Below are 24,696 nucleotides of genomic sequence, written 5' to 3'. Positions count from 1 at the left end.
AGCAAGGTTCAGGCATCCCTATGTCTTCACAATAGAACCATAGAATCTGTCTGTCTATGGAGATACTTAGCAGCACGAATTGCACAAAGGCATTCGTTCTCATGAAGCTAAAGACTTGCAGAATACGAGTAATATGAAGTACATCTCTTCGTGCTCCCATTTCCTCAGATACGAAGCATCCGTTGCAACTTACAGAATATTTACCAAACCTGCCGAAAGTTTCTGTGAATATACGAAAAGTTGTTGGTCCCAAATAAGACATTACGCGTTTATTATCGTGGCGTTGGCAATGAAACGTATTGTTGAGACCTAATAGTCAACTTAATATCTACCAATCCCTTGGAGAAAGTTCCTGCTTCCATCCTCAGGGTATAAAAGGGAACAGCATGCATTAAATAATAAATCGTACATCGTTTTCATTAGACAATATATTACATATCAAAATAGCATCAGTATTCACAGAAACCGCCGGTCACGGTACGAGAGGTCTAAGGAATGTACTGTCTTCGCTCGCTTGGAAACCGGGATTGTGGGTTCGAATCCCATTCAGGGCATGGATGTTTAGTTTGTTTGTGTGTTTTTTCTGTGTTTGTGTAGAGGCCTTGTGACGAGCTGATCACCCGCCCAAGGAGTCCTACCGAATGTGTAAGATCTAGAAAAGTGAACGGAGAAGTTCATGGAAGTAAGCCTAGGCCCACTGGGGCTGTAGTGCCAAGGAAAAAAAATCACAGAATCCACGCGATATTCTGAAACAAGATGCTCACTCGTTTATGATTTATAGCATACATTCACATATCGTGTTATCGCTCGACAATGCGTTGCTATGGTAACCCGAAACTGGCTAATGGTAATGATAAATCTAACACTTGGAATACATACATATATGTGTATATATAAATAGATACGAAAATTTGATATTTTACATATTTCATAACTCTTTTTATAATTATTTGGAAATTAGCAACTACTGTACTTAATATTTTATTTCTCGATGAGGTCATAGGATTTTTTAATTAACCTAATCCTTCCAGCCGCAGTATGTCCCTGGGGTCGACTCAGCCTCTAACAGAAATGAGTAACCGAAATCTTCCTGCGGGTAAAGGGCTGCCGGCGCCTAAGGCTGACAACCTCACCGTCATCTATGAGCCCAGTGTCTACAAAATGTGGGAGCCTCGATGTCTCATAACCCTATGGGTTTACACGGCCTGTTACAGGGATAACCTTACCTCTTTACCTACTGCCGTATGTAGACCGCGCTTAAATAAATAACACAATAAATTATCAGCAGCATTGGAGTGTCTGCAGCCACAGAACAAATGAAGAATCGATGAATGGATTTCCATAAAACTTTATATTCAAAAAGTTCAATAAAATTCATCGGTACATTCCAATTTTTGTTAACTCGTGCAGAAATAAGAGACTATTTATACGAGGTTTTAGGCGCTTTTCTGCTGGTACCTTCTGCGGAAGCAGCTAAATCGTATTTACCGATGTGAAGAGTGACTTAATTAAGAGCTGCAGAGAGAAATGAACCACTCATCATGATTTCCGAGATAACTTAACAAACCTAACATTTCGCGTGCGTTTTATACACAAAACATTCACAATATAAAGAATTCCTTGACGGAAAAAGAAGGGAAGTGGGGCATTTGAAGATATGAATGGGTCGCCGGGCAAGGAGTTTTAGCAGTACTGATAATCATATTTTAACGGAAATTTTCCTTAAGTAAGAAAACAAACTATTTCAAATACGGTAGCTACTCTTCGCCGTACACTTTATTTTCCACAAGAAGGCAGTACCGCCTCTTCGACACGTATTTTACTCCTGTCAAAGATATTTCTCAACTTAATCTGCGATTTACCTCTGTCATATGCAGCAGAAATTCTGAGAAGATTAAAATTGCATTTAAGGTGCTGCCTATACGCAATATACAGCTACACAAAACACGCTGGGACATACTGCAATTCACTCAAGAGCATTTAAGTGTGTGGGAAATGCAACCTTGAGAATTTAACCAGGACTTCATCTACGATGTAAGCGGCCTCTGAATAATTGATCTGCAAGAAGAAAGCCAATGACTCCCCAGACAGTTTCTGCACGGACTCACACGAAATAATAAGAAACAGGGAAGTCACTTGCTAATATTTTATGGCCCAAGTCTCAATACATAAGAGTAACATAAGCGAATGAATCGTATGTTTCCTGGCAAACATTCCTCTCTCTACTCTTCTTGTGACACATCACGTTCGCTGGTTACCTCTCACTCCGGACTCTTAACCCTTTAAAGCATAGTGGTTACTATATGGACCATCCGCTTGAACATATTAAACTACGCATCCTGCTCACAGAATGTGTTTGTTTGGTTCGTATGGTTCTCATAATAAGCAGTCACTCTTTCCCTAAACAGTGTTAACCGGTTAGGCTTTGTAGCGGTGTCGTAATGTGTTTCCTGTGAGGTACGCACTGACACTTTATATACAGTATTTGCAAGAAATTAAGTTTTTAAAGGGTTGATATAGGATAGATGCCAGGGTCTCTGCTTAGTAACAAGGAACAGCTTCATCTGAATTACCCCACAGTTGAGCCGCTTTCCTTCAATAAGAATATTGACATAGACGTATACGTAGTTACCGAAACCTCGTATGTACTTGGACTGTTAACAATGGACAACTTTACACAGTGGGCCTTACAGAGCACGTAACCTTTGTTTTATATGAAGATCCAGATATATATATCTCCGAAATTTCGTATATATTTAGCATAGTGAGAAGGAACAGCATTTTGCAGCAGGCCGCAGAATGTACGAGACCTTTCATTCTACATGAAACTGACATAGATAGTTTCCGAAACGTCATATTTTGCCAGCAGGTAACAATGATCTACAGAATAACAGTGGATTTTCTTGCGAGGGTAACGTAATCGACAGGAATTGCATATGAGAATCCGTTTCATCGGTCGGACAGTTTTCATTTCCATTCGGTACTCAGTAGCCAACAATGGTGTACCGAACAACAATCGTTCCTAAGGCAACGTACTCAACGTCATTAGTGTATGAGATAGTAATGTGTAATATTTTCTTTGTGCACATTTGGTGCTTTATTCAGTTGGACTGCACAAGTTTTATCCGAAACATGCTCTTACATTAAGCTCCGGTCAATTCCACGGTTTTCTGTTTTTTTTAATGTTTCAGAAAGAAAGTTTTGTAAGCATTAATTTGCTTCTATAAGTGTTATACGTCCGAGTTGTTTCACGCTTCTTGATTTGATCACTACGTCAGAGACTGTGCCTTTCTGTTTACAACCACTACTGCTCATGCGTGGCGAAACTTTCACATGTTTTTGCGGAAGGCTGTGAAATAAGAAATGCGCCCATTTCTGCTGGGTCCTAAAATCCAGAGGTAAGTAAGTGTTATTCTATTAGGTCCATTTAACGAGATAAATATCTCCTCTGGGTCGCAAGGAAAACTGTAATATAATTTAAAAAATACCTCTTAAATGAAGAGAAACGGTGTGATCAAAATAAATTCACAATTTACGGACAGAACAATATGCATGGTGTCCACACTCAGTACCTCCAGCCCAGTGCCCCGTTAGGGATGAAGCCGCCAAATTAAGGGCCCAGGAAGTGATAATGTGCTGCCTGTCAGGGCTGTCGCACATCTCATGGTGTGATGATATCTGAGTATCGAGCAGTGATGCAGTGATGATTAGCAGAGGAACTGAAGAAACTCGAAGAAAATCATGCTCCAATGTCACTTCATCCACCGTGATTCCACCTTAGGATTCGCAGTGAGAATCCCTAGCCTAGCAGTCCCGGTGCATATAAATATATAAACACACACTTTAATATACATTATTCATACATAATATTACACATCTTTTTGATAAAAATATACCCCGATCGTTTGTGTTGTGCCCTTTTCGGCAATTATCAACACACGAAAAGTTCAGAGAATGATTAGACATGCTTAGAGCTTCTCAGCGTTCCCAGTGCCTGGGGTTTAGCCATGTTCTTTATCAGCTACCATCACAGACAGAATTTTAACATTTTAGAAATACTGCCTTTAATACACACAGAAAAACCCAAACAACAAATCGAACTTTGTAAAAAGTTGGCCAGTTATTATACGAGACACACACATAGCATGCAGAGTCTCTCAAGGCGGTTTTTACTTGCAACAGCCAATAACCAACTTCTCGCCCGTAACCATGCCGACAGAGGTTAGAGATCTGGAATGTGGTCCTGTTCGCCGTGCTGATGCGGCAATTTCTCCTTCACATGTATTTGGCAGATAGAATACTCTGAAGGGGCCGTTCTAACGTAATTAAGGTTAATACGAGTTTTAGAACGGCATGGCGAGACTGTAAATCATTGGTTTTCGAAGTGTGAGGTGCGGCCACTGAGTAGCGGGCCCAGTTGCCTGGGGGAGGGGTAGCATATTCTGGGAAAGCTGTAGGGTGAAAGTAATACAATTGGTAGAAAACTAACAAATATTAATTTATAAAAATAATTTTGTACCCAACAGACGAAATTAAGAAGAGGGCGCTAAGGAGTATTCTGCAGGCCCAGGAACCACCATTATATAAAATTGGAAGCCGTTGCCTTAAGCCGTTCTTAATGTGACTTATCATATTCCCATACGATTAATAGGCACAGAAGAGACTGAAACTGCTTTTGGAGCACACTGTACATTCGGGAGGAGTAATTTGAATTATCTGAGATGTCACTCGTCCCGAGAAATATGCTACGATGGAGCAAGATTTTCTCTTACCCCACGTTCCCCCGAGGCATTTGCTTCAACCATCTTAGAATATAACCACCCCATGTCATTTTAGATTGGGGAAGGGATGAAGAAATTGAAGTGATCAATTTCGACATAAATCTTCTCTCTCCCCAACCCACCTACTCTGTGCTAACCGCCCCACGCAATGCATGCATCCACCCTTTATCTTTTCTCCTTAACCCCTTAATTGCTCACACGTTTTTCGTATTAACATTACTGAAGAACACCCAATGACCTAACTATATGAATAATACTAGGTTACGGTATACGACGCCGTGTAGTCAAATACAAAGTGACTGAAGTCTCGACAGGAAACCTGCTACCTTCACATTAGGATACAAAAGAAGACGTGAGAGAAAACGGGAGGCCGCAGATATAAGGAAAGGTTGATAGGAAACGGGGGAGCCCTGCCCTTTAGTAGCCACTCTGTACACTCGGCCCGCTAGCAGCTATGTTTAAGGGCTACCATCTCCCATTGGCCCGCACACAGCCATGTTCAGAGAACACAATCTCCCATTGGCCCGCACACAGCCATGTTCAGACACCACCGTCTACCACTGGACGGCTCACAGTCATACTGAGACACCACCAACTCTTACTGGTCTCCGCCATGTCCGGACACCATGCTGTCCCATCGGCCCGATCACAGTCACTTTCAGACTCGACTGCCTTCCATTGGTCTGCTCTGATCCCAGTTTGGGGACCACCATTTTCCACTGTCCCTCCCACAGACCCGTTACCTTTCCCCGCCTTCCTCTAACTGTACGTCGCGAGGCTGTAGATTGCCTTCCCGCTTTGGGATGCTATCTTAATTCAGGTTAACTTATAGCCTACTGTTATACAAGTACATCATGTCGTTATAATGAACTTCAACATTATTCTCCTTCGGTTCCCCAATATAGTCCCCTTACTTAAAGTTTTACAAATAAAACAGTACGTGCATTCCTCGTCACTGTCATTTGTGCTAGATGCCTCGCCCATCTTAGCCTTCTTAAGCTCACTGCCCTAACAAAAAAGGGACTCAACTGTAATCGTGTAATGATCACATTGACAAACAGGGTCCCTGAGTGTCATTTGGGAAAGGCAGTGCAGAAAACAAGGACGAAATTGGCATTAAAATACTACATGCTTGAAAAGACGAGTATGTCCTTTACAACTCTGCCCGTCCATCCAGTCGATCAGAGAAACGCAAAACGAAACAAAATAAAATCCGGAGTAACACAAATTCGGAAACAGGATACGGTGGGGAGAACTGAAAGGTTTAATGTGGATGAACTCTACGAGAATAACAGCAGGGAGCTATAGAACTAACAAGCAATATGCTGTTATTCCGTCCCGCAGAGTTTCAAAATGAAACCATCAGCTACCATCTCTCTTTATAATCAGATCACACCAGATTGAAAATAATGAAAAACAGCCTCTCTTTTTCTGCTGCATTTTACAATGGCAAGGGATGCAATGCGATAAGATAAAAAGAGCGTTCACTCCACCCCCTTCCCAGGGATCATGCAGCAATAACGAACATATTTCATGTACTGAGCTCAACAGTGGAACATGTCCTAGTGCGAAAGGTTTACAATCATCCGCGCCTGCAGCCACTATCACTGCAACGCCAATTGCACTTCCTCAACATCAAAATGAAATATTTTGCACTAACAGAGTCAACCAGTCGTTATACAGCCACACAATTAACTCCATGAAGCTGTGCCCTTCCTGGGAAGCTACAAGTCGCTCAGCCACTCAAGAAATTGGTATCATTTTACAGAACCCGAAGCTCAATGCTGTGTTGAGAAAGCCCGCCACTGTTTCCGATCCTGAGCCAGATTAATCCATATCTTTATAAAAAACACATACTGAACCATTACAATTTCAATACAAAAAGTGGAATGAGACGATCAAGTGCATCTACTTTAATAGAAGATAGTTAAAAGTTTTGCCTTTACATGTTTCTGCCGTTACTGGTCATCATCTGAAGACACAGCTAAGACTACAAATTGACTTTAGATCGTTTGTTACTGTCGTACCACAAAGGATTTTGCAGTAGTTATAGGAATTAAGAACAATGAGTTAATAAAGTTAAATTAAGTTGTGATGTGGTGGAAACCAATTCAAATTATGAAGTCTTGTTGTGCAGACAGAACAACGTAACGACTTCTGCTTCTACTGTTGGCTACGTGTATCTTATCGACTCTTGTACTGCGAACCTCATGTCCGTTTCTGGGTAATTTTGGGAAATACGTGGTAATGCGTGGGCCGAATAGAGTCCTAACCCCTTCCGCATCCTAGTTCTTTAGGATCCGTTTCATATTATCCTCCCATCTATGCACAGGTCTTCCCAGAGGTCTTCTTTGTCTTTCAGGTTTCCTTACCAAAACTTTTATGCACTTAAAACAGACATATATATATATATATGCACACATTCGACATTTTCGCTAGTCTCGCTCCCTTTAAAGGATAATAAGTTTCGGAAGTTCGCTCTGCTTCTGTCTTCAAGTAAAATTACGAAAAGAATTCGGCTTGGTCCATCAGACAGAGATAATTTCTGTCCCCTGTTATTTTGGCTGCTATAACTACGAGCCTCTTCAAAACGAACAAATTGGACAGATTGTGGTCTTTCCTTGCGATATTCTAGGCCAAAGAAGTAAATAAAGCTTAAAACCAAGGAATGTGAGATGACTAACTTCGGATTGTAAGAAAGAGGCAATGAATTCTACATAGAAGGTAATCTCGCAACCAGCAGAGGAGTAAATCTTGATGAATGTCATATTCCTTCAAAACGCCTTGGCTTTTAGCTTTTAGATAGAATGGAACTGTAAAAACCATAGCTCCATAACTCTGACGTCTGGAGAAGGAGAGGGAAGGGGGAGAGGGGGAGTTTTACTTCTGTGCACGCATCCAGCCCCCTCCATCCCCATAATGAAGGACCATTCTGGTAACGGGGTGATCTCCTGATGGCATCTAATGCCTTATCTTGCAGATTTATGACGTCAGCGAAATGACAGACGCTGCAAGTGAGTAGATGCATGAAGAACTGGGAATGCGAAAGGGGTACTTGTGGGAGACGCGGGATTTGCAAGCTGGCAGTGCAGAAGGGTGAAGGATAAAGTACGACAATAGGTGGAGGAATGACGGGGGCTAGATGAGATTAAGGGTGAGAAATGAATGTCAATGTGCTTTTCTTTCTCTACTTCCTGGCATTTCCACGCCGAGGCATTGTCTTCGTGTAATGGAAGAGGGTAGAGTCTCGTCTTATGCATCCTGTACTTACTGCAGAGACGTATGATAATAACATTTCGCAAGGGGAAACATGACATATAATTTGAGTAATATAACATGCAGTCTGCTTCAAATCAGAGTATGCACATTTCCCAAGGCTCTGGAATAAAGTGGATATTAACAGAAGAGGCTTGGAGTGGTTCGGAATGTGATTAGAATGGTTAAAGAAGAGTAGCTAAGAAGATGGCTGAATAAAAACCAGAAGGCAGAAGAACGGGAAGGCCGAGAATGAGATGGCTAGAAGATTAGGAGAATGATTTAAGAGAGACTGCTGAAAAAGGGATAATAATACAGAAGAAAGTTTGTCTGCCGTAAAGCAGGCCGAGGTACTCAGAGGACCAAAAATACGGGGGGGGGGGCAAGTGTATTTCCAATCTGCGGATTTTTCCGTTTCTTCGCATTTCGTCGGCATCGATACTCACATTCGTGACAAAAAGAAAAGCATTATCAGACAGAAATCCATGACAGCAAGTCTCCTAGCACATTAAGTGAAGTCAATCAAATCTGACTTGCCAAGATGCTGCAGAAGTAGAATATTCTTAGCACATTTTCCACATTTTGAAAAATAAAACGATGCTTTTGATATCTTCCTCTCTGTTTCTGTGAGTTCCATCCTCACGCCTAAAAGCAAGGACAGTGGAACCAGAAGAGATGGCCGCTGATATGCAACGGCTCGGTAAACAATTTCCAACGGCAGATAATACACATCCAAAAACAGAAAGAAAAAAAATTGGGTGCGTTGTTTTCTATGCGGTCCGCGTGGTACAAAATACTCACTGTGTAGTATAAAAGTTAGATCAAATTTCACTATAATGAAGCCCTTTCCCCGTCATAAAAATTAAATTCGATTATATGTATTGCCTGTACCAGGAGTAGAGAACATAAATTGGGAACCTTCAAAACTGGAGATATAGTTTCTTGCCCCCACCCCAAAAAAGTACTGTTCTCTCACCTCTCCACTTTCTTTCTCTTATCTCTCTCTCTCTCACTTGTTTGGAGGGACTGAGAGAAATCACGAGAAACGCCACTGAATATCCATATATTTGGCGAAATAGGCACCTAAATCTTCCCAGAATTTCTTGATTATTTTCTCATATACGTAGAGCGGAATCGATCTGGAGAATTACACAATATTTAGCACCCCTAAATATGAAATAGTTGCATTTTGTTATGCCGAATGACAGTCTGTATGTACAGCGCCTGAACTTTTGGACGGACTCAATTCATGCTCTGTGGGTAAGGGTTTATCCAGCACAGGTCGGAACTCGGTGAACATCAACAGTCTAGTTCTCTAGATGCGCCCTAAAACCCAAACGTCGGTTTTCTCGAAAATGTTTCAGCACCATCTGCCTAGACAATACTGCATAAATGGTATCTTCTCTCTCCTCTCGCTCCCACTTTGGGGCTGATTTCTCAGTTTCATGATCATTTTACAGATGGTAGGAGTCCTTGGATGGGTGATCAGCTCGTCGCAAGGCTCTACCTAAACACAGGACAACACAAACATAGAATACAGGATATACACAACAAACATCCATGCCCTGAGTGGGATTCGAACCCACGATCCCGGCTTTCGAGCGAGCGAAGACAGTTCATGCCTTATACCGCTCGGCAACAGTGACGGGCACATAAATGGTATATTCAGGAAAACATCAGTACATGCAATAGCGGCCCAAACCCAAAATGTCAGTTTCCTCAAAATTGTCCTCACCTACAACGATTGAAATTTAATTATCTGCAGAGGCAAAGGACCCTAAACTTTAGGCCTTCAACATCGTGCTGTACGTAAAAGTTACCAGCAACTTTACCAAGCACTGGTCCATCTACGGGTGCCACACCCTGCGTTCGAAACTTCACGGACTAGAGGTTCCCTGTACGTTTGAATGTCACAGTTGAGCACAGTCCAGTAACTTTCTGCTGATGACGTAGTGGCCATGACGCACTCTCGTTAGCAAAGTAGACAGGGAATAGCGATAGCTATAGACTTGCACTCGAAACGTGTACTCGGCTGGCCGAAATATTGCTATCTTGATACCGTGTTCTTCTTCAGACTGCCCAGGTAAATGAATTTGTATAGGCCACGACAGCCTCCTTATTGTTCCTTACTTTCTCACATTCAAAATAATCTTCTGATTATTTAACTCCATATAAGCCTGCTCATGCCTTTCAATTTTCTGTCCAATAATGATTTTATTGTTTCCTATCTTATTTAATGATGATTTTTAAACGGGTTGGTTTATAGCGATTGTTCTGAAGGATGAATTGAAAAGAACAATCGGCCGTATTTAAGGCACAACAAAGTCATTTCATTGGAGAAAATAACACAAAGAAAATAAAAACGCGTGTTAACAGTCGGTCACACGGCCTTGCACTGAACTCGGAACCTCTCGAATATAAAGCAAGGCGTCCCGCCCATCCTCATTCCATAATGGAATGAATAACAGGCATGTAATTTACATATTTCGAAAAATACGTCAAAATTCCCCATGTAATTCCGGGGAACGTAATTAATGCAGATGGGAATGTACAGAAGAAGTTCTACGTACCGGCGTGACACTGGAAGGAAGCCGTACACATTCGCCACGTGGGCACTAATTGCACTTACTGCGCTCATGTTTAATTAATACACGCTTCAACAAAAAGAAAGAAATACATTCGTGAGGAAGAACGAATAGCACTCAAATTATAGGTCCAAAAGTAAATATTTTGTAGTTACTAACAGAAACCTGTGGACGTATTTATAAGGTAAGGTAAAGGTGGCCGGTCACGGTAGCCGAGCGGTCTAAGGCATGCACTGTCTTCGCTCGCTTGGAAACCGGGATCGTGTGTTCGAATCCCACTCAGGGCATGGATGTTTAGTTTGTGTGTGCGCGTTTTTCTGTATTTGTGTACAGGTAGAGGCCTTGCGACGAGCTGATCACCCGCCCAAGGAGTCCTACCGAATGTGTAAGATCTATAAAAACCGAAGTGAACGGAGAAGTTCATGGAGGTAGGAAGAAAAAAGGCAAAGCTGTCCCTGTGCCTAACTAATTAAGCACTAAGCCATGAAGGCGTATGGGGGAGTGGCTGCATAGATCTACGTATTCTTGACTTCAGCACTACCTGGAGGTGAGTGGTCAGCTTCACGACCCAGCCGCTTTACACACGAGGATGTTGACCCCGGTACCCATTGGACAGGAGTCTGGGTGAGCCCCAGAAACGGTCTGAAAGAGGTGGAGAAGAGAAAATTCTTGACCCTACAGGGACTCGAACTGCGACTTCTCGGTCCTTAAGTCCGTAGCCAGTAGCTATACGGACAGTTAGAGCTTAGATACTGTCAGCGTCGTTAAATAATCATCAATAAATAAAAAATAGTTTTATAAACAAGGATTTAGTGACCAGAATCAGATTTCTTATCGCAATAGGCGATACAGATCACATGACAACGCAGCTTAATTTGGTGTCGAACACAGAGCTTATAAGTGGGGCATTTGAGCGCCACAGCGGGTTTCTATTTCCGGTCTCGAGGAAGATAAATGCAGTAAATCGTCCCCAAGCCACGTTTTCTTGAAGCCCAGAGCCTGGGATCAGAATCTCGTTACAGTGGCTTTCCTGCACCACACGGCATAAACACGGGGCGGGTTAGTGCAGCGGTAACGCTCTGGACTCTCATTCTGTAGGTGCCTGGTTCGAGTTCCGGCCTGGACACCGGCTCTTCTGAGAGTCATAGTAGTTTTCCTCAGTCAGTCCATGAAAATTCCAGGATTGTGTCTCGTTTAGGCAACGACAGTTTCCTTGAAAATCGTTTCCATCTCACTATCATCCTAATCATATGAAGCTATGAACTCCAATTCAAAGGGTGCGCCAGCTATGGCCCGTGAGAAAAATTCTCGGCCCCCGGAGATTCTGTGAAAATTTTGACTATGTAATTTTAAATTCCTATCCACATTTCTTTTAGCGTTGGTTAGAAAGACTGTCATCAGCTGCAAACAGCGTTGTCTGTCGCGCTATGTGGTGAGGAACTGCATCAATTATCCACATTATTAAAAAATTGCTTCAAAAATATTGCATTGGCCTCTTTCCAGCCCGGAAAAACACTTGCAAAACCTCATGCCGCCCCTTGACAACAAACTTTGGCCAGACTTGTAGCTAATGAAGAGGCAGCAGGACGAGCAATACAGAAAGGAGTAATTATTAAATGGTTTGAGCCTGATTTCTGAAAGATAAATTTATTGAGACTTAGTGTTCCTTGATTGCTCCCAGGCTGACCGAGACGTAAAATGTACTGCATAAATTATGTAGCCTGAGGAGATATAAAAATAAGTAAACAATTTTTTAAATATGTAAAGGTACGTCAGGGGTAGAAGACTATTCTACAACAGTGTGATTCAGGTGCCTGGCGATTTTCCTCTAGTTTTCCCGGGCAAGAAGAAATAACGCAGGTTTTGGCCCCACCACCCGCTCTGCTCATGTTACACGTCATGCCAAATCCTAAACCCAACATCTCCTTTCTGTCAAGACTGTCTACCCAGACGTTTCAAAGTTGCATGCATTAAACCAATTTCCGACCATCATTGGTTGAAATAAAAACTCTTTCGGTGGACTTTGTCTCTCTACAGGATTACTGTGACGCCATGCAGTCTGGTAGAATCGTGCCGACGTTTCTCGCGAACTTACGTCCATATTTACGGGGATATAGAAATAGATGAAGCAGATTCCTCCAAAATGTATGGCTGAATGGTGTTACAGCTAACTTATAACTTCTCGGACATTTGGTCTGGAAGCTCCCTGCTTTCTGAAATGTGACGTCACATTTCAGACGTTTCGGGAAAATCTGCTACGTACATCTATACACTAATCTGAGTATGGACATAATGGGTTTCTTGGAAATGTCAGTCTCTTTCTACCAAGCTGCTCGGTGTCACGGCCAAGGAGGAGTAATCTTCACATTCGCCGCTGTGGGAGCCTCAAACCTCACACTGCCCTCCTCCAACCTCAGAGCATACAGACAGACCAAGTATCCAGAAACTTGTATTTAAAGCATACGGCCCCATGTATCATAACGCCGTGTAGTTCGGAGCCAGCAACATTTCAGAGGAACGCATCGCCTCCATCTTTAGGGTTAAAACAGCAAGCCATGTCTGTTTATATTGATTTCTTGCTTGGTTTACTTTCGATCCTGATGATGGAAGCGGTATCTTCCTCCGAAACATCAGATTCTCTCCGAACTACAAGAAGGCTGTGAGAACCCCTTTCCAAGAAAGTTGGAATTTCGCTCAACTGTGTGGCATCTGACAGCCCGCGAATAATCCCGTGCATTTATTCGTAGTGTATAATTTATATCGAAATTAATTTCGATTGTTTTATATGGCTCGGTACTTCAGGCGTGCGGGGTTGAATATTTGTTTATGCTTTTCAGTAACCTAGGCAACGGAAATTCTAACGCTCTTTTAGCATTTCCCCTCGAGTCTAAGTTCGTGGGGATGCTGAGTTATCCAGTTAGCTTTACCTCTTGGCATTCCTCGACAGCAAGCAACTTTATGCGCCCCAACCGCCAGATCTCAGAGGAATCGAGTGTGGAAACCACCACAGCCCCTGTAATACAACCCCAAATTATGTGCTGGAAGGCGCCACCTCCACACCATGTCATGATACCCCGCGGTCCCCCAGAGGCAACGCAGCGAGGTCCACATATCGACAAACGTAACGTACTCAGGAGTAAACATGCAAGCTCAAAACACTGACTCTCCTTCCTTTTGAAAACACTGTTATGGGTCTTCCACTTGAAATTTATATACCCGACATGCCATAATGTATATATGACCTTCCACTGTTAACAAACGGCGACGAATAATTATTTTATTAATATTAACGAACATAAATCAGAATCAGAATTTTCAGAGCTTCCAAGTGAGATATATCGTGCACATCAGGGAATGGGTTAATTTCCTTACTCGGAACACATTTCCTTACTCTTGGATTTGAGGTTATCAAAGCAACGACTGTGAACTGTACAGTCTTCCGGGTTGTAACGCCGTGCAGTTCGGGGAAAACCCAGACATTTCGGAGGAACCTATTGTGATACGTAGACCCACTGCCTAAGTAAGAACTGTGTAAACAGGGGACAGTACAATAGTCGTTGCTAGGGAACAGCTCTGTGGCCACGTATTTCCCCGGAAACGATGGAACACGCAATAATGGAAGAGACGTTTTCTGTGCGGTCCGTGCCGAGGATATATAATGAGGACTGTTAGTTCGTTGAGTCAGTCGAGAGTTGCAGTGGAGAGAAATGGGATCGTGGACAGTTCGGGAACCCACAGGAAGGGGAACGTTCGCCGTTGGAAGCTACTACCAAGCAACAGCTAGTGATGGCTGAGAATACATAGAGCGTGATTTAGCGATTTTTTAAGTGTGTAGATGAATGAAACTGTTACACTTAATTGTTCACCGAATATACTCGCAGTCTACTTATAAAACAACCTCGTACAGGACTCCACCATTATGGTCAACTAAGCACTATGCCATGAAAATGTATGGCGGAGTGGATGTATAGATCCACTTTTTTTTATCTCGGTACTAGTTGGAGGTGAGTGGTCAGCTTCACGCTCCGGCGGCTTTACCCCTTGGGAAATAGCCCCCGGTACCCATTTGAAAGTGGGTTGGGTAGACCCCAGAGCCAATCTGAATGACGCGAAGAGAAAATTCTTGACCCTGTTGGGACTTGAGCTCCGACTTCTCAGTCGTCCAGCCCGTAGCCTGTCGCTATACCAACAATGTTACCCAGGCTATCACCCAACATATATAACCACAACAAAAAATAGAAATGACATATGATCTAAAATGCTTGTGCTAAAACAACTTATCTTCCTTCTGCAGTCGAAATAACATCGTTAAATTAACATAAATTTAAAAATAATTAGACATCGCCTAAGTACATGTGCAGGAACGGGGTTAGATTGATAATGAGACAACACTGACAATAAATTTATTATCTGCACTCCACTGAACATCTTGCGGCGTATAAACAAAACTACTTACTATAGTTGTGAATACGTATTACGTCCGAATTTAGACACCACTGGAAGCCAAGTGGCGTGAAGACAACATAACGTTTATAGCAGACCTATGTAAAACACATGCTCGTATATACTCATGACACGATAAGTGAGTAATGAACCATCAGATGTGTAGTTCTCTCGGAGACATCCTGTATTACAAAAAAGTGACTGCACAAGGCTTCAATATCCGTACGGGAAACTTCGTTTCTTATGTACAAACCACCCCAGCCACCGGTAGACTGAGCAACCCCCATATTGGGGAGAGAAAGTGGGGAAAATACACAGGTTTGGAAGTAAAATAGGTTTATCTTTCGACTCTGAATCCTTACAGGCTACATCGAGTCACGGCGTGTCACCATTGTGGGGTGATGATTTGGGAAGAACGTCAGAGTGTCGAAATTGCATCGGCCGGTAACCGGTTTCGGGAGTAAATTACGCTTAACCATTGTTCTGTATCTCTTTATGATTACTCATACGATTAATCGTAAATATAATCCTTATTTCGTTGAGAGAATTTACCCATGTAACAGGGTTTTTGCAGAAGGTAAACCTCCATTTTATTCAGTTATATGTTACACTCTGGGTTATCTGTCAACAAATTTCACTCTTTTTCAACTACCCCTTCTTATGCTTTTCTATATAAAAAACTAATGTAACGGTGAGATCTATCACTGAAATTATTTAATTTCAGGTTACAATAGCAACGAATTATCGAACGTAAACAAGTTAGATGTGCTTTAAGTTATGTACTACTTCACGAAGTAGCGAGCAGTCTCTTGTTTCAATGTATCGTGTCTATTCTGTGAGTACCGAAAATATTATAATGTGGATATATGAAGTGTAGCATTCTATATAAAAAAGACGATTTACGATTGGCTAGTTGTCTGTGTTATTTGTGAGAGATGGCCTTAATCTCCGGCCTCGACGCATAATTCGATAACATGCAAGACTGAAAAAGAATATGGGAGAAAGCGGGGGAAAGCTTGTATAAAAAACGACGAGCCTTACCTCTGAATTCTCAACGGGTCTTATATTAGTAAGTATCTGCAAATATTTCACATTATTCAAACAAAACACGCCGGCTGTTCCGTCCACAGAAAATCAGTTCCCCCTTTCATGCGACTTTTCTGCAGGACACTTGCCTGCTAAGACCATTAGGAGTGCGGTTTTCTGCAATGTCTCGGACAGGGCGCTGGATATGTGCAAATGTGTCAAAACCCCAAGACCAATCTTCTTTTCGCCTTCACATTACATTCTCATGTATACTACATATGTGAAAAAAGTATAAACACTGAAGATGTCAGTAAACTTACAACTATTTATTTGCATTTCAGTGGCCCACTCACCATCCACTCCCTGTACTCGGTCAGATGGTTGGGGACATCTGCTTCAATCTGAAACAAACACAACACACGTCAGCGCGTGTCACGTGATAACATCACCTGGTACGTCAGTTAACCGATCTATCAACTACATACAGCATGCGACAGGGGACGTATTATGCACATAACATTGTACGAATATGTAGGGCAGGCATACAACCTAGCGGCTTGGGCACACACTTCACATCAGCTAGAGTTAGAGAACAGATCGGCCCGGATGTACACCCACAGTGGCTACTAGGAGCTACATGTGCCACTTAAACATTAAAAAATATAAATTCCTTTCTCCGCAGAATTATGTGTTTCTCACAATAAACAGCGATTATTTCCTTAGGCAGCTTCAGCGGACTGGTTATTGTTATGGAGATGAACATTCACAGTGAGGCACGGACTCACTTTTAAAATCATATTTACATGAGCTTCAGGTTTCAAAGGATTAATTACGAATTATACATAGAAAACTTTGTGTAGCGGAAAACAACTGAATCTGTACTCACATGTGGACTACCAGGTCAGAGGACGATCACACTGACTGAACATTTATCGTGGTTTTCCTCAGTCTCGCCTGCCGAATGCCTGACTACTGAATTCAGAACATTCTTATCATCTCACTCGAAACTATTTAAGCTCTACGATTCAGAAAGAATCGTTAGATAGTCTAGAAACACTATATTTGGGTAGACCGCACACCGGCATGCGTCAAGACGCGATGTCTGCGACATGACGCAAAGAAAGAAGTACAGTTGAAACGAATTAGATTATGAAAACCGCCGAACACCGGTCTGAGTCATGATGCTGACGTCAGCTTCATGCTGACGAAACACGAATGAAGCAATGTCTAATGTCTTGATGCTTGTTTTGACGCAGTTGGTGTGCGGCCGCCCTAAAACTTACAGACATGTTCACTTTATTTTGCCAAGTCGCCTACAGTCATCCTCAGTATCGTCATAAAATTACAAAACTTTCTTTCCGTTGCCATATCGTCATATCATATATACAGGTATGCGGGTTAGTATACAAATTCGTCATTCGAAAAGTCAAGGGTTCGAACGCTACCGTTCTCACTGATATCGATAATAAAATAAATAGGAATGCATGTCAGAATGGCAACAAATTACACGAATAAACAACCGCCGAAACGTCTACCTCGCTGAGGGCAAGGTGCGATGTTTTCCTGACGGCTCAAGTGGGGCTGCGATTGGACCTCAGTCCAAGGAAGTCCACATTTTCAACCCACATTTTCTAAGATCCATTTTACTGTTATCTTCACTTGAATAAGAATTGGATTTGGGAGCCGGTATAGCTCAGTCAGTATAGCGTCTAGGTTACGGGCTTGACACCGAGGAATCAGGTTTCGATTCCCAGTAGGGGCAAGAGCTTCTTCTCTACTCCACACCGAGCTGCCCGGCCCTGGAGTCCATCGAGCTCCTTACAAAATGGGTACTGGGGACTCCATCCCTCGGAATAAAACGGCAGGGGGGTGAAACTCACCACTCACCATTCACCTCCATCTAGTGCCGATGTTCTGGAAGATGGAGTTGTACCTCCACCCCCCCATTAGTTTTCACGGTATGGTGCTTAATTTGTTGCGCCCAGGGGTACCTTTATTCTTTGCGTCTACCCCAGACAGTGGACAGTGAAACGTTAACTGTGACGTAACAAATGGGATGCAGTCACAAGCCGTTAGTACACGGCGCGATGTGTAGTGACAGATCTTTGCCAAAAAGCAAAGGACCTGACTCATTGTCCGTTCAGTCTTTCCTAGCATCATTCAGTTCCCAGTGCCACGACGTGTGGGGCAATGGCAATCGTCACTTCCGGTCCATTCATTGCAGGCGGAAGTCAGGCTAGGAGTGGCATCCCCCACACATTCTCGTCTCATTAAGATTCAGAATACAAATAATCAAATAATGCAGAACCACAAGATTAATACAACTTGGAAGTGAGTAGGCCCACCAGCCGTTCAATGACAAGGCACACTGGCTTTCTATATCTCAGGTGAACATCAACTGTTTTATGACTATACTAATTACTCAGCCACATATAATGTCACACTGACTGACTGACTGACTGATTGACTCATCCCCAGTATCTAAAAATCATAATCTCACTAATAATTCTATGAAAAAATAAAGTTATCCCTGCAAAAGGGAGTGGAGGCCCACAGGGTTCTAAGACGTCGAGGTTCTCACATTTCGTAGACAGCTGGCTCACATATGGCGGTAAGGTTGTCAGCCTTACGCGCCGGTTGATCTGTAACCCGCAGGAAGATACCTGGTATTCATTTCTATGAGAGGCTGGGTCGACCCCAGGGCCATAATGCTGCTGGAAGGATTAGGTAAATAGAAAACATCCAATGACTTCAACGGGAATCAAATCCGCGACCTACAGAAACAGTAAAATTTCATAATCGTGAGATGTACGTATAATTATGCAACTCGGGTTAACGCAGCAACATGTCGAGCATTATCATCCAATATGAAAATAAATTATGTAGTATGTCACGAACGAGTGAGAAGTCTTTTGTGTCTTTTTGTGAATATTGATAATGTTTTCTTGTGGATATATGAAATGTCGTATTGTACATAAGAGGGGGAGTGGCGTTTATGATTTACTATTTGTGCGGGTCATTCGTGACAGATGGCGTTAAACTTTGACTTTTCAATTGATAACATGTAGGGCTGGAAGTGAACACGGGAGAGAGCGGGGGAAATAATGTTATGAAATGTTACACATATAACAAATTCCTAGCGAATTCTCAACGGGTGTCGCAGTAGCGAGTAAATGATGAAGTAACCAATCCATAGCGCCAATCCCGGGTCTGGTCAAGTGGGATTTGTGGTGGACAAAATGGAGCTTGGGCGGGTTTTCTCCGAGCACTTCGATTTCCCCTGTCAATCTTCATTCCCCCAAATTCTCCATCATCATAATCACCCTGGGCAGGCTACAATAGCCCAATCACTGGCCGCCGTGCCGAGTGGACCCAGTTGGACTACACCCCACCACTAAGCGAAATAAAAAAAAAAAACAATCCACGGGCAATCTCCTGCAATTGCGGCAGGTAATATTTACCCCCAAAAAGCTAAAAATCCCGTAACTAATTCACAGATATGGAGCCTAAACTTGAATACGAAGTTCGTGAAAGTAGAACAAAATTTTCCCCTTTATACATAGGCTTTACGGTCACCGGGAGGTCTAAAAGTAACATTCCTATGCGGCGCGTACATTTCTGTGCTACTGTAGAAGTGATGCGTTGACGTGCAACTGAAAGTGTTCTGCACGATAAAGCACAAACGAAACTCAGAGGCCTCTGCAAAATAACGTGACTACTAGGGCACATGGCCGCACAAACCGCTCTGCAGTAACATCTGACCACCCAGCAATAGCCACAACCACTGACAAACTGACATAACCTTTGTTCTCATCACATGACAAGAGTTTTGGAATTCAGTGCCACACAACAGAACATTTTGCGGGACGTGTCGCCATTGCATTATTTATCTACTTATCACGTGCTTTAACAGTGTTTACCGACAAACAGTAACAGGTTTCTAGTGACCTTGTATAAGAATGTTCTAGAACTCACTCATAACGCGGTGAAATGATCATTTTGTTGCTTAACAATACTGTGTCATTTGTAAACTTTTCATGCCGTCGAATTATATGGCAATGTTAGTGCTGAATACGAAAGGGTTTAAGCCACTGAGAATAAAATAGTTACTGTGGGGCACGCGGTACCGTAGTTGGTTGAGGCACTATGCTACAAGCTCGAAGGTTATGGGTTCGATTCCTAATGAGGCCATCGGATTTTTCAGTTGTCCTAATCCTTCCAGCCACAGTATGAATGTGGGGTCGACTGAGTCTATAACAGAAATGAGTACCAGCAATCCTCCTAGGTGTAAAGGGCGGCCGGGGCATGAGGCTAACAACCTCACCGTCATCTGTAAGCCGAGTGTCTAGAAAATGTGGGAGTCTCGACGTCTCACAACCCTTCGGGCCTCCACGGCCTGTTACAGGGATAGCTTTACTTTTACTATGTGAATCACCTTACTTACATTTAACAGAAACTACATTCTGTCACGCTTATGGATTCCCTAAGGTTCTTACAATAAACATTGACTATTTCTGTAGACAGCATTGACCGTACGGTCTCTCTGGCGGAGAAACACTGTTTGTGTTTACTGCGAGGTAAGAACTGGATTTTAAATTATCCGGATGAATTTCAAGGTTCAGAGGATTCAAGAGCAGTACTGTCGCCCGTTTTAGGGCACAATCTTAACGCTCGCCTGGACGGAGCAAGAGAATCTCCCACATTACATTTAAATAGCACACGACCGCTTCCATTCCCATTTCTTGACGTTATAGTAAGAAATTCGCTTAGTGGGGGGTGGAGTCCAGTTGGGTCCACTCGGCACGGCGGCCACTGATTGGCCTATTGTACTTGCCCCGGGTGATTATGATGATGGAAAATTTAATGGAATGAAGATTGGAAGGGGAAACCGAATTACTCGGAGAAAACCCGCCCCAGCGCCACTTTGTCCACCACAAATCCCACCTGACTAGACCCGGGATCGAACCTGGGCCGCCGCGATGGCAAGCCAGCCACTAACCGCTTGAGCTATGGCGCGGCCCACGTTTATAGTACATACATAGTACATAGTCATACTGTTATTCATTTGACGTTAAATATCCTCAGCAGTTGATATGCTACCGTTAAACACAGCATTATACAGACGTAATATCTCAAGAATATATTTAAGGACGTGCTGCGCAGTGTGAAAAAATCACCAGATTCTTAAAAACCTGTTAATGTGTCCTGTTCTAACTTGCTGCAAATTTGGAAGTTTTATCTCAGGATTAAAACAATATTAACTTGCATAAAGCAACAGAAAGTAGACAGCTCGTCCTTATTAAGCGAACGGGTAAAAAAAAACCGCACTATTCTAGCGAAGCACAAATCACATAATTACAGTTAAAGTTTTCCAGAATTGCTGCAATTCAGTATAATTTAAACTCCGACTTTCTTTATCTCAGAAACATTAACTCTTCCTATGGAACAGATTCCTTATTAAGAATCTAACAGTCGCTCATCTAATCTAGAAATTCCCCGCCTTTTAAGGAACCCCGAAAGTCCATTATCGTGTTCACGGAAGACCGCTCTCAGAAACATTACGCCATCTTGGATTATAAATGATTCAGATAACATAAAACGTTCATTTTAATTACTTGAAAGAAATATATCAGAGAAATATCTTGAGATGGTTAATAATTAACGACATAATTAGACAAAATAACGTAAGCCATTAGAACTTTAAAACACGAGACACACTGGCAATTTCAGTTTCAATGTTTTAAGACCTTCTAAAATGCAACAGTAACTATTTCCAGGCTGAGTATTATACAGCTCAAATACATTCTTTGCGTTGTGCAGAGTACCATGGCAAACCGTACCGTCAGTTCCTGGGACACCAGAAATGTTTTCAATTTACAAAGGAAGGGCGAGTAAGGTGTTACTGCTGTAAGTATAGCAGACTATACGCGACAAACGGTAACATGACTGACAGATGCTGAATTAGAAGGGATCTGAAAGGAGACACCGGGGTATCATTCCGCTATAATCTTGAAGTTACTGCAGAAAAGCATGAAACTCTCAGTTACGAAGGTTCGCTCTCTGCCGAAATTCGAACCGACGGTCTCTTGAATACGAATCTGTACGTCACACTCTACAAACCCGGTTAGATGAATCCCGAAAGAAATGTGCCTGCGGTAGCCATCGGTCCGCGAAGCACAGTTTGAAAACTACTGGTATAAGAACCACGCCTAAGAATAACCTCACACATAGAAACCGCAGAGACTGTGTGCTGGGAACTGCTTCGCTATCACTGTAATGAAACGTCTGTCTTAAGGGGAACAGATTCCAGAATGTCCAGCCAATTAGAGCATCTGTGACAGCATTATGTACATACCTGAATGGCTAGCTCGTTTATCAACACTAACACTAACACAAACACAAGCACAACGCGAGTCCGACTGAAGGACGGTGGGACTTCCTGTTACAAGCAACGTCCTACTTACATCACGACTTTGCGTCATAAGGAATCTACTATCCATACCAAACACATCGTTCCATTGACATAACGTCACACGTACACTACTCAATTAAAAAATACCATCTACCGCGCTGTAGCAATTTCGGAATATCACACGAAGTAATGTAATATTTGAGGTTCTCCAGAAGGTATGAAGATTATTCTGAAGTGCGACGCCGTGTAGTCTGGTAGATACGTATCACCACTTCGGAACAATTTACTACCTACATCTTCGGGTAAAAGAGCGAAAAGGCAGCAGCTTCCAACACCGGGACTCGAACTCCGACTAGTTGGACGTCGAGCTCGTAGCCAGTGGCTATACCGACTGCACTTAACAATGTGTAAGAAGGGAAAATGGTTCGATAGAATTATCTGGGGACTCCGCGTAACATTAACAGAGAAGGGGATTCCCGCCAAATGTCTGTTAACATTTGCGAGACGAACATGTGATTATAATCCGGGAGACTACACTAAAAATATATTTGCACTAGCGATCGGCATGTCTTACCAGAGTATTCATATCAGTACACGTACACAAGTTCAACGTTATCAAGGACAACTACACAGGAGCATACACTAGAACGAAAACTCTGCCCGTACTCAGTTGAAGACCACGCCACGGAGACGCATGCAGACTTAGTTAGGCCGCACACCGGCATGCGTCAAGACACGATGTCTGCGACATGACGCAAAGAAAGGAGGGCAGTTGAAACGAATGAGATTATAAAAACCGCCGTACACCGGTCTGAGTCCCGATGCTGACGAATCACTAATGAAGCAAGACTGCGTGTTTTGTCTCATGTCTTGATGCTTGTCTTGACTCAGTTAGTGTGCGGCCGCCCTTAGGGTCTTGCTGCACGAATTCGTACTCTCGGAACTAGATGACGTAGCAGCCAATGTTACTGGAGGCGTTTGCCTGGTGCGTGTCTGAAAGGGTTGGGATAAAACTATGGAAGCTTACACCGAGATAACCGCAGTTCCGATCGAGTTTCGAACTGAACACTCCCGTACTCGAGTGCGGAGCGCTACCGCTGCGTTAAGTAGCTCGAATTTCGTCTCTGTAAAGGAAAAGGCGGGTACTCCTGAAAGTAATATCTTCTGTGAGGTGACGTAGTGTAGCCTGGTAGAATATTTACTGACGCTTCGGCGAAACGTAATGCCTCCCTCTTCAGGATGGAAGAGTGAGAGAAGTAGCAAATAAAGTACTGGATCAACACACGTGTAAGGATAAACAGGTCTCGGAGTCGAGATTCAAATCCAGTTCTTCTCGAGAACGAGGCTGTTGAACTACCCATGACACTGTGACATTTTGTGGAATTTACTTAGTTAAAATAAAATTAGTCACCATTTCGAGATACGATGGGGCAACGGTAGTAAGAAAAATAAAAAAAAAAGAAGCAAGCAGGTTTCATGGTAAATTAATTAAAGCGCAGAGATAACAACCTCTGTTGAAACTGAATGTGCGGTTTTACTCGATAGAAATGTGCCACGGTTACGTTTCACAGGATCCATGGCAACGGAAGATGTGCGATTTTAAGCGCGGTGTCTGTGCTGCGTTGGAATAAAACGCACGGAGTTCTGCGGAGGTTTCAATATCCCTAATTACCAGTTAGCTTGTTATTACGGATGTGCACAATGCTGTAACGAGAGCGAGCGCCTCATTGCAAAAGTGGCACAAGGATCCATGATCCTGATCTGCGTTCCACACGTCACACATTACTGCTAGGGTAAGTTAAAAATGTAAGGTCTTCCCTGTGCTTGAAGGCGTATGGGGGAGTGGATGTATATATCCACAAGTGGTTACTATAGGATTCTGAAGATGGTGTATAACACACAGAGGTATTGGGTTTTCGGACTTTATCCATCGTCCTGGTTTTTAAGATAATTAACTAGTTATCTAACTAAACCCAATACCTCTATGTATAGATCCACGTTTTCTTGACCTAGGCAGCAGTTTGGGAGGTGAGTGGTCAGCTTCACGTCCCGGCCGCTTTACCCTCCGATATCCATTGGATAGGAGGCTGTGTGAGCCCCATAGTCGCACCTGTGTCAAAATTGCTTACCGAAGGATTAAATATTTCCGTTTCACAATGGTTTACGCACAGCACAGATCCTAACTTCTAGAACA

General features: G+C 42.8%; 1 protein-coding gene across 4 annotated transcripts in view; it reads right to left on the bottom strand.

Annotated features, from left to right (window-relative positions):
• Nucleotides 1–24,696, bottom strand: part of LOC111870974 (complexin) — a 765,449-nt gene that overhangs the window by 420,926 nt on the left and 319,827 nt on the right. For 3 of the 4 annotated variants that reach the window (XM_023863668.2, XM_023863666.2, XM_023863670.2), the window contains exon 2: nt 16,444–16,491. The gene's annotated coding sequence lies outside the window, so the exon portion shown is untranslated. Of the gene's footprint in view, nt 1–16,443; nt 16,492–22,445; nt 22,521–24,696 lie in introns of those variants that run through there. The other variant, XM_023863667.2, reaches the window with a different exon arrangement.

The sequence above is a fragment of the Cryptotermes secundus genome, unplaced genomic scaffold (genome assembly GCF_002891405.2).
Source record: "Cryptotermes secundus unplaced genomic scaffold, Csec_1.0 scaffold1044, whole genome shotgun sequence".
Taxonomy (NCBI): domain Eukaryota; kingdom Metazoa; phylum Arthropoda; class Insecta; order Blattodea; family Kalotermitidae; genus Cryptotermes; species Cryptotermes secundus.
This window is presented reverse-complemented; position numbering and strand designations above follow the sequence as displayed.